Here is a 10,313-nt window from a genome sequence, read left to right as displayed (position 1 = left end):
TCAGGGGGATGGAACACCTCTCCTATGAAGAAAGGCTGAGAGAGATGGGGTTGTTCAGCCTAGAGAAAAGAAGGCTTCTGCGAGACCTTCCTGCAGCCTATCAGTACTTAAAGGGGGCTTATAAAAAAGATGGCGGCAAACGTTTTAGCAGGGCCTGTTGCGACAGGACAAGGGGGAATGGCTTTAAACTAAAGGTGGGTAGATATAGAGTAGATATAAGGAAGAAATTTTTTACGCTGAGGGTGGTGAAGCACTGGCACAGGTTGCCCAGAGAGGTGGTGGCTGCCCCATCCCTGGAAACATTCCAGGTCAGGCTGGACGGGGCTCTGAGCAACCTGATCTAGTTGAAGATGTCCCTGCCCATGGCAGGGAGTGGGACTAGATGACCTTTAAAGGTCCCTTCCAATCCAAACTATTCTATGATTCTATGATTCTATGATCCTAAAAATTGTCATTATAAATTACATAATTGAAAGTGTTTTCACATCTCATATGACCCTACACTGAAAACATGATTTTGATAATTCAATGACAATCATTTCTCAAGTATGTTCTTGTAAATGTCTTTAAAAGTCTGGCAAACGTAAATTACACCTAACAGCTTTTCTGTGAGGTACTGAAAAGTCTATACCTTTGGGCTGATTTTACACAAGGGTTAACTAACTCACATGGTATTACATGACTTTGTTAGAGAGAGGCCAGACTACAATGCAGTATGGGGCATCCTGATTACAAAAGCCATTACTGGTTAGATTGCTTGTTCTGACCAGCGTGGTGAGAGAATGTCCTAGTGCAAAGAGAAGTGTGGCATCCTCAGCCTGTCCTTTTCCCTCCATCTTCTCTTTGTTTTTCTCTTGAAACAGAGAGAGACTTTGCAGTTAATTGCTTTTGAAAAATTAAAGATCTACAGAAGACTATAAGCTGAGGGGAGCAATTAATGTTGCAAATGGAAAAGGATATGATAAGTGTGGTGCATTTTCTATTTGAAAAACCCAGGGAGCTGAAAAACAAGGTCCTTGGGTGCATTATATCTGTGCTCGATGGGACTGTCTCAGATCTTACAGGTAGTTCTTACACCATCCAAAGTTAAGTTTTCTCATGCTAATCACGCTGTTTTTCTCTATAGTGAACTAACTACTCACAGCAAGAGCAAATCCAGTCAGCGTATGAAATAGTTCTGTTCTGAGCTGCTAGGAACTTGAGATCTCTTCTTTCTTTCTGTAGGGTTGTTTCTGTACAAAATCTTGCTTAAATATTTACATCTACTCATTTGTACATGTACTGCTGTAATATCAGTCAGGATAGCATCTGGGGACCTTCACTTTAATTTAGATGTGTTCGCTTTCAGTGCAAACTGTGTTTTTACCACTCTAGATATGTACTTTAGCAATGCACAAATGAGACAGACCTTTGCATGTTGAAATAAAGCTGCTTGATGGATTTCAACATTTGTTCTGAAAAAAAGTAAAGCACGGAGGATTATTACCATCAAAGACATCTGCTAGGTAAGTGGCACAGCCAACATGCAGCGCTGCATAACTATGGTGAAGGCAAGTTCAAAGAGAAAGATGACGGCCGCTGCCACCCCATTTCCCAACCTGTCTCTAGCTGGTGGAACTGCCTGGGAGTCCTATAGACACCTAGGGCCAATAATCCTAATTTATTCCAATCTGAGCTAGTGAATGAAGGCTTGAGAGGCTAAATATGCTCAAATAAGATGTAGTCAGCTAAAAAATTGTCAGCCTGCAATTCCTTATTCCCTGGAGAACACAGGGAGAGAGCATCCAACAATTTGATTGCCCCAGGGACCTCCAAACATGTATGATGTTGAGTGATGCTTGGAAAAAGGAGGCAGTAGACCTGGTTCTGGATGGGGCTGACAAATAAATAGGAATTGTATTCCTATATACAATATATGCTTTCACTGCTGTCCTTAGTATCCTTTGGTTGATATTATTATCTTTTTAGTTTTATTTTGGACATTGCCAATACATCTAATAAGTGGTGTCTGGAGAAAGGACACAGACAGATCCTGGGCCTGACACTGATCTCCCTCTTCAGTTAGTGCCTTCTGGAAGGGAACAGCCTCGTTATCAAGAGGCCACTGTCAGAGATACAATTCCTGGATGCTTGTCGAAACTTACCCTGACTGTTGCTTATTTCAAGAGCCTTGGCTTCTCCTTGCTCTGGAGCTGGCATTCAGACATGAGTAATGACAGTCAGGCATTTGCTTTTCAGGTGAACATCCATATATCTCAGTCAGGGGACAAAAGAGCAGCTGAGGGAAATGGGATATGTGAATATTTACAGGCACACAGAACACATGATTTCCTCTTTAATGCTAATCACAGGCTTGAAAAAAACAGACAGGGTTGGCAAAGGAAAAGCATTAGTCCAGGTTTAGTGTTTGGCTGACAAACAAACAGGAGGTGTATTTCCATTCTAATGATTCCAGTGACATTTTTAGTATCATCTATTTGGTGTTATCCTATTTTGATTCATAAATACTTGCTGACATATATTTGAGCTGCAAAATATACTCTCTGTGTATTTTTAGAACAAAGTGACCCCTACCCTGTATTTTCCACAGGGGAACAGCAAAATGTGGAACAGTAATTGAGCTTTGAGTTTTGTATTTACAGGGAGCTTTGCATATATTAATGTGTTTAAAAGTAATGATCATTTAATTAGTACGATAAACCAGAAAAGTAAAGCAAATATAGGATGACCAACTCTTCCTTTAAAATTGTCAGAACCTGTGAACCACACTGCTCTGAGATTAAAATACGTATTAATGAAGATTACAAAGCCTGCTTATGACTAAAAAAATCTACTCATTAAAATAAAAATAGCATTTTGGAAGTTTTTAAGATTTGCATATCAGAGAAAGGAACCCAGTTTGGAAATACTCTCATAGTACAGTTTACTAGCTGGTTTGCCTGAGATTAGATAAATCATCTGGCACTGAAAGAACTGGCATTTGGTCTTACTGATGCATTACAAAAGTACACTGCTGCATTCCCTGCTCCTGTAAGCTTTGATTAAGGTTTTACACTGCTGTTAGAAAAATGCCTTGTTGCAGCAGTGAGGAAATTTACATTCTCCAGGTCCATGTGGTTGGATGTTATGAATGAGAAAGGGTTGTATAAGAAGGAGTGTGATCTGGATTAAAACAGGGAGAATTCTGCTTGCCAGCTCTAACAAACAGCAGAGCAGAGTGCTATTTACCTTGTGCTTAGTAAGCATTTAAGATAAAAACAAATGGGATCTAGGAAAAAGGAGGTGGTGAAAAGAGAGAAGAAGAGACTGCCTAGAGAAACTGGAGGAAGTTTTGCAGCTGTCACCCAAGTGTGGATGCAGTCAACATGCTCAAGGGCAGGGCTGTGTTCAGAGGGACCTGGGCAGCCTGGAGGAACAGCCAACAGCAACCTCATGAAATTCGATAAGGAAAAATGCAAAGTCCTGCCCCTAGGCAGGGAGAACCACTGGCAGCAACACAGGCTGGGAATGCACTGGCTCTGCTGTGGGGCAGCTCTGCTGTAGGTGCTCTTTGGGTTTGGTAGGCGGTGAGCTGGGCATGAGCCAGCAGTGGGCTTGGCAGCAATGAGGGGCAAGCAGTATCTTGGGCTGTATGAATAGAAGCAGAGCCAGCAGAGCAAGGGAAGTGATTACTCCCTCTGCTCAGCACTTGTACTAAATCTAGGCTACTGGATCCAGTTTTAGGCTCCCCAGTTCAAGAAAGACATCGATAAACTGGAGGGAGTTCAGTAGATGCCACTACAATGGGAAAGGGAAGAGCACTTGCCCTATGAGGAGAAGCTGAGGGACCCGGACTTGTTCAGCCTGGAGACGACACAGCTTTGGGGGCACCCAACAGCAGGCCCGCAGCACCTACAGTGAGGATGGAGCCAGACTCTTCAAAGTGGTGTGTAGTGGGAGGACGCTGAGCTGGAAGCTAACCCTGCCAGGTGCAGGAGGTTGCACTAGAAATATGAAGTCCCTTGCAAACTGAGCTATCCTGTGGTCCTATAAATAGCAAGAAAGCTGAATAAGTCAGGCAACTAAAATATTGGAGCAATTTGTCTGCCAGAGATTCGCATGCAGAAAGGTCTTTCCTCATCTGGGTCACAGTTGCTTTTTATGCACCGGTGTGGCAGCACAAAGAGGCAGCATAGTAGATCAGCAGATAGATATCCTGGGGGATAAGCATTCAAAAAAATACTGCCATTCCACTCCGTGAGGAAAGCAAGGTTTCTGAATTCTCAAAAGTGAAGCAAAAACTGGGGAGAGAAAGTGAGAGGCCTGAAATTTTTTATGCTGAGGGTGGTGAAGCACTGGCACAGGTTGCCCAGAGAGGTGGTGGATGCCCCATCCTTGGAAACATTCCAGGTCAGGCTGGACGGGGGTCTGAGCAACCTGATCTAGCTGAAGATGTCCCTGCCCATGGCAGGGGGGTTGGACTAGATGGCCTTTAGAGGTCCCTTCCAACCCAAACTATTCTGTGATTCTATGATTCTATGAAACAGTTGACTTGGCAGGGCAGCTGTCGAGGCTATGAGAGGTGCTCAGGTAGGCACAAGTATTCAATCTGGGGCTGGACTCTGGGTCTCTGAGTCCTGATGAATAGTAAGAAATGAAACCAACCAAAAGAGCCTTAGAAACATGCCGGTTGTTTTATTTGCGAATGACTGAGCTCTTTGTGGGTAAAAACTAACATCAGAAGAAAAGTAAAAATGCATAATTCAAAGTTATAAGAGAACATGAGTCACATGCTGAATGCCACAAAATCAAGTCTCAGGCTCAGAGATACCATTAAAATACAGTAGTTAAAAATCAGCATTCTGTTTCTGAAGGAAGTTGCAGCCAATTTGCTGATTAATCCTCCTTCAATCCTGTAGAACAAGTACTCTTTGGCCTACATAAAAAGCATCAGAGGCTAAAACTCCAGGGCCCTTGAATACATTTTTTAATGAAGCTATTTTAATCAGTGTTGAAGAATTAAATATATTCAGGGAGACTGTACGTTTTGGGTGATTGGTAATGGGTGACTGAGCTTTTTGTTTTGTGTCACTGACTTGAATACTGCCCAGCACTGAAGTGGTTGAAAATCATGACTACTATCTGCTGGTTTCAGTCCAGTTTCTAGTGGACAGGTGTCTATACTATGAAAAAACATCGTCACCAGTGACACTAATTTGTATCTTTATTGAGAATCACAGTAGAGAGGCAAATATTCAAATGTGCATGACTCCTGAAGAGCTTTCTCAGAGACAGAAATGGAGTACTAGAATAAGATGGAGGCATCACTGGAAAATACTCATGGCCTGTATTTATATATATATATATATATATATACTCTACTGATCAGCCACCAAGAGAAATACAGTTTCCAATCCTTTAAATTTTACTGTTCTCCAAAAATTCACATTGAAAAAAAGGCCACATAAAGGTTACCTTCCAATCAAACTGCCTTTCTGAAGTTCCCTTCATCACAACATCTGCTTTATCTAGTGTTATTCTCAAACTATTTTCTTGCACAAGAATTTTTCCAAAGCAAAATCAGAGTGGAGAACTGCATCCCCACACCTTAATTCACCTCCCTGCAGTCACAGAAGGTGGCACCTCCAGAGTCCCACTAATGTTCACAGCTTCCCCCATCAGCTGGCTGCTGCTTTGCATAAGGAGGGTGTTTCAGAAGAAGTTCATTGAGTAGGGGTCTGGTTATTGGATTAATTTCAGGCTTTGGCAACCTTTCTGTATCTGGAACTGCAGGGACATACCTGCCTCCTGGATTAGCAATAGAAAGGGAAGCCAGATCTTTGCATACTCCATCCCCAGATGAAGTCCCAGCTGGCCTCCCAGCCTCAGGTAGAGCAACTGGCAGAGGGGTTTATGAGAAGGACAAGAAAGCCTTATGGCAAAGAGAGTTATAAGAATAGATTTCTTCCTCTTCTTCTAAATGTAGAAGTAGAGCAGTTGTTGGGGCATTAGAATGAATGATGCAGCCAGACATTTCATGATGTGGTCCATGCCAGAAATAGGAATGTTTCCTTTAGTCTTCTCATCTCCATGAAAGTGATACACTCATCTACCCAATACACTTGTCACCCTACGGTCTTTTGGTTGCGATCATAAAAATTGTTTATATGGTCTGATGATAATAAAGAGAGAGTTGGCAGAGGAGGTAGTAGAGAAGTACTTAGCCAAAATCTGGGGACTTGTAGCCAAAGGGGGACATGTAACATAACATATGTAAAAATGGGTTAGTTTTTTTTTTCTGAAGGTGCAAAGTTTCCATTACAATTGATAGAACTTCTTAATGATTTTACATTAATTACCATAATAAGGATGTATCCAATTAAGCCAATAAATATCTCCAGCCTGAGGAGATGACTTGCCTTATTCTTCTATTTTTTTGGCAGACTTTCTTCCTGTGGTTACCTTCTAAATGTGGCACTTGAGGGTGCCTAAAGCTTACGGACCCCGAAGAAATCTTTTGTAGAATTCAATTTCTGACTGCTGCTGGATGTTGACTGAATGAAAACAATTTGATATTTAGCCTTGCAGGCCCAGCCAAGTCTGTGGGAAATGAAGCTTGTACTCTTTCTGCTTTGTCACCTGCCATAAACACCTAACTCTCATCAACTCATGCAACAGGAACACTGTTGCCTGGCTTTGTCATTTGCTGTTAAAAACATGGCTTGGAAAACAAATGCATTGTTACATTTTCTTCATCATTATATCAGTTGATTCCCAAATGAATGAGAAGTGTATTCAAAATTGTTCTGAGCTGGTTTAACAGCTGTCAAGAAATTTAATTGGACTTTTGTTGAGTAGTTTTGAAGACTGGCTCCCTTGTGTCTCTATAAACACTCTCACAGTCTTTATACCGGTGTCAAAAATCCTGCATGAAATGACTGTGTTGCCAAGGGGACAGGGATTAGAAATAGTGCAAGAGTTTGAACACATCTTTTTTGCTGCTGTTGCTCATTGTCCCTTTTGGCCATTCTGAATGTCCGTGTTGCAAAGTCATGGACTTTTGGGAGAGTTCTGGAAAAGTAACCAACACAGCTCATATGTAGCCCTCACAACTTGTGAAAGAGTGAGGCACCAGCCTTCTTCACTGGCAAAGCTGGGCCATTTTCAGTCACAAGTGCAAGAGCTCTGGGCCAGAAGAAAAGACTACTGAAAATTCATTTTATAGCCTGGTCATGAGTGTGCCCAGAAAGCAAAAGGGAAGAGCCTGACTTCCATGGTCACTGACATTCTCAACATTTGTGAACAATTGCATGATATTTGTCTTTTCTTTTTTTAAATAAAAATGTTTCTCAGATTGGTTTAAAATTATTGCTACATTTTAGCTGAGAGAAACCATTAACACCAATATCACATAATTAGCAAAAAATATTTTAGGAATGAAGGGTTTCATTTGTATGTCCTGGAAAGTCTTCCCAGTCAGTTATAATACATGGAAAGGAGAGTTCTGTCTAGAAACCTAGAAGAAACTTGCTTTATGTGGACAAGGAGGGAGATATGAGACAGTTTTTCAAAGTTTGCCCATTTCTACTTTGTAATAGCTGTAAACAGAGCAGCATTATTTTCCTTGCTCATGGAGTTCAAGTAATGAATGTACAAACCTGGGGTTGTAAAAATTCTGTAGCCCCCAATAAATCACACCCTGTGCTCAATAAGAATGTAATCCATCACCTGTAGAATTAAATGGAAAGATACCCATGGTCTACTGGGCTCTGCTTCAAGCCATCCCACCGCGAGACTAAGCAGATGCTTAACCCCAAGTCAGGGCAAGAATCAAATTCAGCAAAGGGCCCTTTCTCATTCAGTATGAGACTTTTATGCCCTCTCTTCTTTTCTTTGTGTTAGTCCAGTCTCCCACATTCTCTGCCTTTTTCTTTAACTACCTGAGTTATGATTCACACTGAACAGCACTTGCCAGTGGTTTCATCAAAGTGAAAGGGATTATGAATCAAACCACTTTTATATTCTACAAGTATGGAAGATCGTTGTAATTGTGACACCTTTGGGGTTGCTTAGAGCTCCAAAACCTCAGAACAGAGTCCCTTTTCTAAGCAGGGGAAACGAACTCCCTCTACAAAATGAAGACCTTCCCATATGCTGACTTTTTGTAGAGAATAGCTTTCTTACTGTTAAAATGACAAACAGAAAGCGCCATAAAAAAGGACCTGACAATCACTTGATTACAGAATCACTTGGTTGACACTTTAATAAAAGTGGCATTAAAATAATATTGGATATAAAAATGTAAGATGAAAATAAATGGGACTTTTGGAGCCTAGGATTTTTTTTAATAACATTGAGTTACTTTGCAATGTTCATATCTTTATCTGCTGATATGATTCAAAGGGTGATCACAGCTTAGTGCCAGGAAAAATGTTGAATGGAGAAAGGAATGCCATATTGCATGTAAGAAGAAAGATTCCTTCCCAGTGTAAATACAGTTTTGCCCAGACTTAGGTTTTACAACAAAATACAACCATGCCAGCATTAGGAGAGTATTAGTGGGCCCAAAGTTGTCAATTAAAGCATTTGTTTACTACTCACAATCCTGATCTTCCCAAAGAGGGTTTTTTTAATAGCTTTATGGAAAAGACGGAACTATCTCAACACTGTGAAATGTTTATAGTACCTTTTATTATGAATGTCCACAGGCGTTAAAAGGAAATAGTACAAACACGGTATTTTGGGGGCTTTGTTTCAGAATCCAAAGGCCTCTTAAAGCCCAAAGCTGGCCAGTGGGTACTGGGCAAAAGGCACAGAGATTTAAGGGAGATTAGGCTGTGCGAGTCTGGGGTTTATTGTGTTCAGCCAGCCCTCTCTCACCCATTATTCCTTGCAATCTCCTGTTAGTTTTCAGTCTTCCTGCCCCATTAAAGGAATTCTTCCCTGTATTTATGTCTTGCAAACTTGCGTCAGCATTCACCTACTCTAAGCCCCTCAGATTTTCCTAATACATTAATTAAAGGAAAGTTGCTAGGACAATGGGCAGAGCAGCAAAAACAGTGACAGAGTTGTCACTGATTTCCAGCTGCTCCATGACTGTGTATATATCTTTGTGAGCTCACTGAAAGGAGCAGGGAAGAAAGAGACGTTTGGAAAGACCTTCAGAAAAAAGACAACATGTTGCACAGAGAGGGGAAGACCCAACCTGATTTTGAAATCTGAAACTTCGTCCCAACTCTAGTCCCCAGAGGAAAGCACTGGTTCTCATTCCCTGGTCACATGGACTTTTCAGTGTGTCACTTAAAATACAACGGTGTTTCAATTCTTCTGCAAAGAAAATCACTAAAAATGTGAAGTGCTATGATAGTCCTCCATCCTAGACCTTAAGGTCTTCCCAATGTTCTACGGATAAAAATTTATGATAGCTATCAGCCTTGTAAATCCAACCTAATTCTGGAAAACTAGTCTCCTTTTTACCACTTCCTCATAACTTACACTGTTCAAATCACGACTTCACTGAGAACATCATTGTCTGTAAATAAAACTTACCCTGAATTTTGTTCATCAAGCCAGCCTCCAGTGACTTTGTGGATCTGAGATTGTAATTATAATTTGTAAATTAGAATTTGCAATTGGCTTCATGACTGAATGTTGATAAATCATTCTCTCACAGCTGAGAAGAAATAAAATCTAGTGCAATGTTTTAGCTGTATTGGCTCCACAGAGTTAATGCAAGCAAAAAGTAGTAAAAACTTACTTTTGTCATTAAAGTGAACAGATCTGCTTCTGAACACATTAAAGTGACAAATCTGATGAGTCAGAAGGTGACATTTTTACATAGTTACTTTTCAGAATAGAGCTGCACTTTAAAACATGATGTTAAAAGTGAAGGTTCCTTGTCCTGATTGGGAACATATTCCACCCAAGGAGAAGATGGGGCCACAATCACAGTGCAAAGAAGAATCTCCATCCTTCATTGGATGTGGGGGGAAAACATAGTGACAAAGGATGAGGAAAAGGATGAGGTACTTAATGCCTTCTTTGCCTCAGTCTTTAACAGTAAGACCAGTTGTTCTCCAGATACCCAGCCTCCTGAGTTGGAAGACAGGGACGGGAGCAGAATGAAGCCCCCATAATCCAAGGGGAAATGGTTAGCAACCTGCTACACCACTTAGACACATGCAAGTCTATGGGGCCGGATGGGATCCACCCAAGGGTACCGAGGGAGCTGGTGGAAGTGCTCACGGAGCCACTTTCAATCATTTATCATCAGTCCTGGCTAACTGGGGAGGTCCCAGTTGACTGGAGGTTAGCAAATGTGACACCCATCTACA

This window comes from Aptenodytes forsteri, unplaced genomic scaffold (genome assembly GCF_000699145.1).
Source record: "Aptenodytes forsteri isolate BGI_AS27 unplaced genomic scaffold, ASM69914v1 Scaffold155, whole genome shotgun sequence".
Classification (NCBI taxonomy): Eukaryota; Metazoa; Chordata; class Aves; order Sphenisciformes; family Spheniscidae; genus Aptenodytes; species Aptenodytes forsteri.
The sequence above is the reverse complement of the archived record's forward strand: the minus strand, read 5'-3'. Positions refer to the sequence as shown.